This window comes from Phalaenopsis equestris, unplaced genomic scaffold (genome assembly GCF_001263595.1).
Source record: "Phalaenopsis equestris unplaced genomic scaffold, ASM126359v1 Scaffold001086, whole genome shotgun sequence".
Lineage (NCBI taxonomy): Eukaryota > Viridiplantae > Streptophyta > Magnoliopsida > Asparagales > Orchidaceae > Phalaenopsis > Phalaenopsis equestris.
The window spans coordinates 423,360-430,290 of NW_018165525.1; positions in this window are offsets into that span (position 1 = coordinate 423,360).

The window sequence follows — 6,931 nt, forward strand, 5'->3', positions numbered from 1 at the left end:
TATATATGTATATGTGTATATATATATATATGTATATGTGTATATATATATATATGAATATATATATATATATTAAGAAAAAGGAGTTATTTATTGCTCCTTACATGTTAAACAAACAATTGAATTACAAAACAGAAGGGTTAGATCACTAAACCTACACCCTGATCTCATACCCCATATAGATCTTACAAATCAAGCTCACAAAATGAAAGAAAGAAATCTAAGTAAAACCTTGTATGTACCCCCCTGACAAAATCAATCTCTACAATGAAGATAAGGAATGGATAAGGTGTTCCCATGTAGTAAGAGAGCTAACTGATTAGGAGGTATAGTCCCTACAACAACCTCTTCAGTTTCCTTCCCGTTGATTGCCAAACTGTGTGCTGGAGTGTTTCCTTCTCTAAGTATGTGCTGAAAATGCACATAAACCTTACTCAATAGTCTTTTAATATTATTGTGCCACCAAACAAGGTTCCATGGAGCAGCTTCCACATGATTCAGAATTTTGATGCAACTACTGGAATCAGATTCTATTACCAATTTAGAGATGTTACATTGCTTGAAAAGGTATATAGCCCAGAAGATGGCTATCATGCATCATTAGCCCAAGTAGGGGATGAAAAGTAGAAAATACACTTTCCTAGGAGTAAATACACTGTCCTAGGAGTTCCTAATAACTCCACCCACACCAACAGCCTCCTTAAAGAAGCTTCCATCAGTATTAGGCTTCAGCCATCCCTTATGTATGTGGGGGGTCCAAAGGACCAAAGTAGGCTTGCTTACCTTCATATTGATCCCACTGGGCATCCAAATCTGGAAAATATTGGGATATTTCTGATGCATTATAATCTTTTACAGATAGGAAGTGCAATTTGAGACCACTACCTTATCCATAGGTTTCATACTTTCATACTTAACTTGATTTCTGCTCATCCAAATGAACCATGCCACAACACAAGGAATGAATATCAGCTTAGCTTCCAACCACTCCTTCTAGCAATCCATAAGGTTTTGCCAATTGAACTTCAGAGTATCAATGCTGAGCTGGTTCAACAAACTAGATCAAACCTTTTGGGAGTAACTAAAGGAGAAAAATAAATGTTCCGGACTTTCTTCATTCTTGCTTCGCAGCCAGCAGCAAGAAGGACCCCTAAGCCCTTTCAATTTTAAAATATCATCACATAGTAGAAAGGAATTCCACAGTCTCCAACAAAAAAAGGACATAGAAGGGGTCAACCACTTCCCCCAAATAAATTTCCCCCACATAAAAGGTTGTCAATGAAACAATTGCCAGAAAATGTAAGCTGAAAACTTCTGTGAGGGAGCCTGTTTAGTGATGAGTTTATTTTTTTCTCCAGGATTGATTTTAGTTTTCTTCACCTAATACATTTGCTCTTCAGTTAAGATAGTTTCCAGCAAATTACAATTCCATTGATTTTCAGTCCAGAATTCCTTCACTTTAGTTTCAGAGTTTGGATTGGAGGTGTCAATTCTTTCCCCATTCCAAATCCATTTATCTATCCAAAAATTAATTTGACCTTCTCCAAGTTCCCAAATAAACAGATCCTCAGCTTTATGCCTCACCTCCAAAAGTTTAGTCCAAAGCCTGGAATCTCCAACTTTCTTCTCAGCCAAGTTAGGGTGAACAGTCCTGCAGTATTTCCCCTTCAAAAATAAAGCCCAAAGACTATCTTGGACTCTAAACTTTATCCAAAGTTTACAAAGAATAATGACACTAAGATGTTGAAAATCCTTAAAGCCTAAACCACCTGCATGTAGAGGCTTACACAATTTATGCCAAGCTAACCAATGAAACTGTTTCTTCTGAACAGCCCAAAGAAATTTATTAAACATTCTGCCAAGCCTTATCTGAGTTCCCTTCTTCATAGTAAACAATTGAAGAGCATAGGAAGGGATAGAAGTTAAGATGCTTTTGAGAAGAGTGATCCTACCTCCATTAGATAGGAACTATTTTATTTAGCATTGAAGTTCTTTCTAAATTTGATCAATTACCCCCATTGAATTGAGTTTGTTTAGTTCTCCCTTTTATCAATTTAACACCAAGATAATTGATAGGTAAAGAGTTCAAGCTAAATCCAGTATGTTGTGCAATCCATTGCTTAATCTGTGGAAGAGTATGAGAGCTAGTAAAAATTTGACACTTCTGTTTGTTAAGATACATACCAGATGATCTTTGGAAGTGTTTCAATATTTGATTGAGAGACTTTACTGCATTCTTGGTAGCCTTAGAGAAAATGATTATATCAAGTGCATAGGATAGATGACTCACACTAATATTGGATCTGTGCTGATAGTCCAAATGTGGAGAAGATAGAAACTTTTGAGTAAGAAGCCTAGAAAGATAATCCATAGCTAAAATAAAGATAGTAGGGGACAAGGGATCTCCTTGTTTAATTCCCCTAGTGGCATTGAAGAAGCCTTAACTCTTTCCATTAATTAAAATAGAATGGTTGTTGCAAATGAGCCATCTTCCAATCAGATTTACAAAGTCTCCAAAAAAGCCCTTAGCCTTCAAGGTGTCCAAAATAAAATTCCAGTTAATAGTATCATAGGCTTTTTGAATATCTAATTTCATAATGAGATTGCTGCCTCTACATTTTCTATCCAGATCCAGTAGCAGATCCTGGGCCAAAAGGATGTTATCAGATATTTGCCTTCCTTTCACAAAAGCCACTTGATTCGTGCTTATCAGCTGTTGAAGATGAGGTTGGAGTCTGGTACTGATAATATTGCTGATAACTTTAGAAATGACATTAGTTAGGATGATTGGTCTAAAGTACCCCACTCTACCCTGCTGGAATTTTTGGGAATCAAAGTTATAGTGGAAGCTGTAAAGTATCTATGGAAATCAATAACTTTAAAGAAACTTTGCACTGCATCAACAAACTCCCCACAAATGATATTCCAAGTAGCCTTATAAAATTTTACAGTGAAGCCATCAGGGCCAGCAACCTTATGGTCATCAAAAGAGTCCAAGGTAGCTTTAATTTCACCTTCCAATTGAGTCTTATTTATATTTAGATTCAAATTAAATTGTGGACATAATCTTTGCAATCAAAGAATGTATCCATCTTGATTTAAGATCTAGAGGGGGACTGCTCCTTAAAGATATTTTGAAAGTAATTTACAGCATCTTGGGCAATATTCTCAGCAGCAGTCAGCACCTGGCCACCAGAGTCCTGAATAGATAAAACCATGTTGTTTTTCCTTCTGAAGTTAATGCAGGCAAGGTAATACCTTGAGTTTCTATCTCATTCCATAAATTTGGTAACAGCAGCTTTCTGTTTTAGAAAACATTCAGTGTAACTGGTATGGAGTAACAGGCTTTATGGAGGTCAACTTCAGAAATCAAACCCCTTTGGAAACTATCTTCCATGTTGATCACTTTTTTTTATAGCCTGAATCAAGTTCTCATGTATGTTACCAATAGTGTCCCAATTCCACTGCCTCAGCTTAGTTACCACCTTCTTTTGGAGTTTCCACAGATTTATCCAGGGATTAGTATCACCTTCAGACCTCCCAACTTTACCTACTACATCCATAAATTGAGGTTGGAGGGTCCACATGTTTTGAAACTTGAAAGGAGCTCTCAATGGGCTTTCAGCATTTTGGATTGTGCACAGGAGGGGGCTATGGTCAAATCTTGCCATGGGCAAATGAGAAATGACAGTGAAAGGGAATGCTTGAACCCATTTTGAGTTACCAAGAATTCTGTCAAGTCTTTCTCGCATGGAACCCCTTCTCCAAGTAAAGTCAGGACCTTGATACCCCAAATCAAATAATTCAGCCTCAGTAAGTAAATCATTGAATCTACCATAGTTGGCCTAACACCTCTTCTTTTATAAGGAGAAGATATACAGTTTAAATCACCCCCCAAAATCCAAAACGAGTTCAGAGACTGACCAATCTGAGTTAACTCAGTCCATAAGGTGGATTGATTACATGCAAGACTGCTAGCATAAATGAAGGTTGCATAGCCAATATGAGCACCAATATGGAATTGGATGTGAACAAATTGGGAATGATTTAACAACACGGACCACTGAAGTTCAGCTCTAGGAAAAAGCCAAATTTTGTTATTTATATTGGAGAAATGATCAAATTGAGGGAATTTTTTTTGAATTTTTTGGGAGTTTTTAGTAACCAAAGGTTCAAGAATGGCAAAACACCACACTTTATGAATTCTCACCAAATTTTTTAATCTCTTTAGAGAGGAGGGGTGCACAACACCCCTAGTTTTCCAAACAAGGAACTTAATCATTGAGAAAAGGTCCTCCCTCTCCCCGTAGTCCTAGGAAGGTGATCCACATTAAAAGTTCCCTCCATAGGTTGTTTATTTTCAACTTTACCTTTTTTCTTCTTATGGCTTCTTTGTACTGGCCAATCTTCTATTAGAACATCTGCCAAACTATTGATAGTAAGATCTTCAACCCTAGAGGGGTTTATGTTGAATAAGATGTCATCTTGTATTATCTTTTCCTTTAAATTATTGTTTTGCATAGACCATCCTCTTGCTCCCCAGCATTACTACTGAGCACAATCTCAACTGTGTTATTTACCTCCACATCAGTAGTATCAACACCCCCAATCAATTCAGCAGATGTCTCAACTGGCTTGGAATTAGTTATTCTAGTCCCTGGAGCTCTTTTCTTATTTGGAGGGTGAAGTCTATAACACTTCTCCACATTATGTCCAAACATTTTACAATGTTAGCAATAGACAGGCTTTTGTTCCACAACTATCTTCTGCCAGAAACCTTCCTCAGTAGTTCCAATCCAAACTCTATCAATATTAGGCAAAGTAATGTCCCTCTCAATCAGGACTCTAGTTCCAGCTGGTCTGGCCACATTATATGTGGGGGCATCAATTTTTGGGGGGCAACCAAGCACTCTACCAATGCTGAACAGAACATTCTGAAGGAAATATTGAATTGGTAAATGAGGGAACTTGAACCACATTGGAACTACAGGAGGTTCTTTTGTGGGATCAAACTCTGGAGTCCATTTCAGCAATTTCATTGGGACACCATTAATGATCAAAGTATGCTTTGCAAACACCCTTGCATAATCTTCTTCATTAAATAAGGAAATCAGAAGGTGTCTTCCATCTAATAAACCCAGTCTCCAAGCTCCTGTAAGTTTCAAATCCATAAAGTACCTCCTTACCAAGTTCATCTTAGGATGGCCAAACTGAAACTTACCCACCAGAGTAAAGTAGTCTTACCTGTTGCATAAAGTTCAAAGATTTCCTGGCGAGAAAAGAGGATGGGAGGTTCCCTTCCTTCAAACCTAAAGGATTGACAAAGGGGAAAACCCCCCTCCCAGCAGCAGCATCATGGAGACATTGTGGGAAGACCAAGTGATCAAAGGATTTAGGCACTTCAACACCACTTCCAACAATATCAGCAAAGGTTGCCTTGGTCCATTGAGCATTGGTATCAGCATCAATGGGGAAGGCCATTGGGGAAACACATCCCAAAGAAACCCAGAACATAAAATGATGAAAACAGTAACAGAGCTCCAAAGGCAAGAAGGAGCACAAAACAAAAACAGCTACAGAAAGGATGAAAGGACCAAAACAACACCAAGTTCAGAACTCTAAACAGAAAGAGCAGAGAAAAGCAGCAACTTCAGCAAATCAATGTAACAGTAATCCTGTTCAACAAGGGTCTTCTCGGGCAAGACAACCAACCTTAAGCACCCCTTGAAGAGAAAGCACGCTTCTATATCCAACACCACCACTACTCCAAGCAGCTTTATCACCTCCAAAACCCTAGCAGAGCACTACTAGGGATTTCTCTGTAATAGCGGCTCCTCAACCACCTTCCCAAAGTCCTCTACTAATTTGACACACTTTTAGTTGTTCTTGAAGCATTCTAGTAGCTTGTATTGAAGTACTCCTTACTCTGGTTGTTAAGCTTCTTTTCCGGCTAAAAGTGTTATAAATTTCAATTTACTATTCCATTGCCTAGCTTCCTTTCTTCTTCTGTGTTTGGAGGCTTCTGGGATGATCTAGTGTCTATGGGTGCACTTCTCCCTGTTGATTTTGATACTGATATCCAAAAGACTAATGCTACTTTTGCTGATATAGTAGAAAGAGGTTTTGATTCTTTAAATGATACTGAAAATCAGGTTTTCCCTCAGTCTTACAATGATGCTACAGTTGGTAAGTTTGATTGTTCTTTTGTTAAACCTTTAGGAAGAAAATGTTGTAAGCTAGCGGCTTTCTTCTCAGATAGTGAAATACTTGCACTGGCTGAAGCCAGGAAGTTCTCATTTGTTGGGAAATTTCAGTTCAGCCACCCACAAATGGATGTAATAAGGAATTTTTTTGATGATTTGAAGCTAGCTGGTTCTTGGAAGGTGGGTTTGCTAGATGGCAGGCAGACATATCATCATTTCTCTTGATAAGAAAGAAGACTATGCTACACTTTTTGCTAAACAAATATTATATTTGGATGGGTTTCCAATGAAGCTATTGAAGTGGACCACTGATTTTGATCCCTCCAAAGAACATCTTATTGTACCTATATTGTTCAAACTTCCTGGATTGAAATTGCATTTCTTTAATCACCAAGCTCTCTTCACTATAGGTACTTCTCTTGGCAGACCCATGAAGTTGGATGCTCCTACATTTAACCTAACTAGGCCATCTGTTACTGGAATTATGGTGGAAAGAGATATTACTCAGCCTCATGTGGATGAGATTTGGTTAGGGACAGTCAAAAATGGTTATTGGCAAACAATTGTGATATGTATATATATACATATATATATGTATATACGTATGTATATACATATGTATACACATATGTATATACATATGTCTATGCATATACATATGTATATAGATATGTCTATACATATACATATGTATATATATATATATGTCTATATGTACATATGTATAT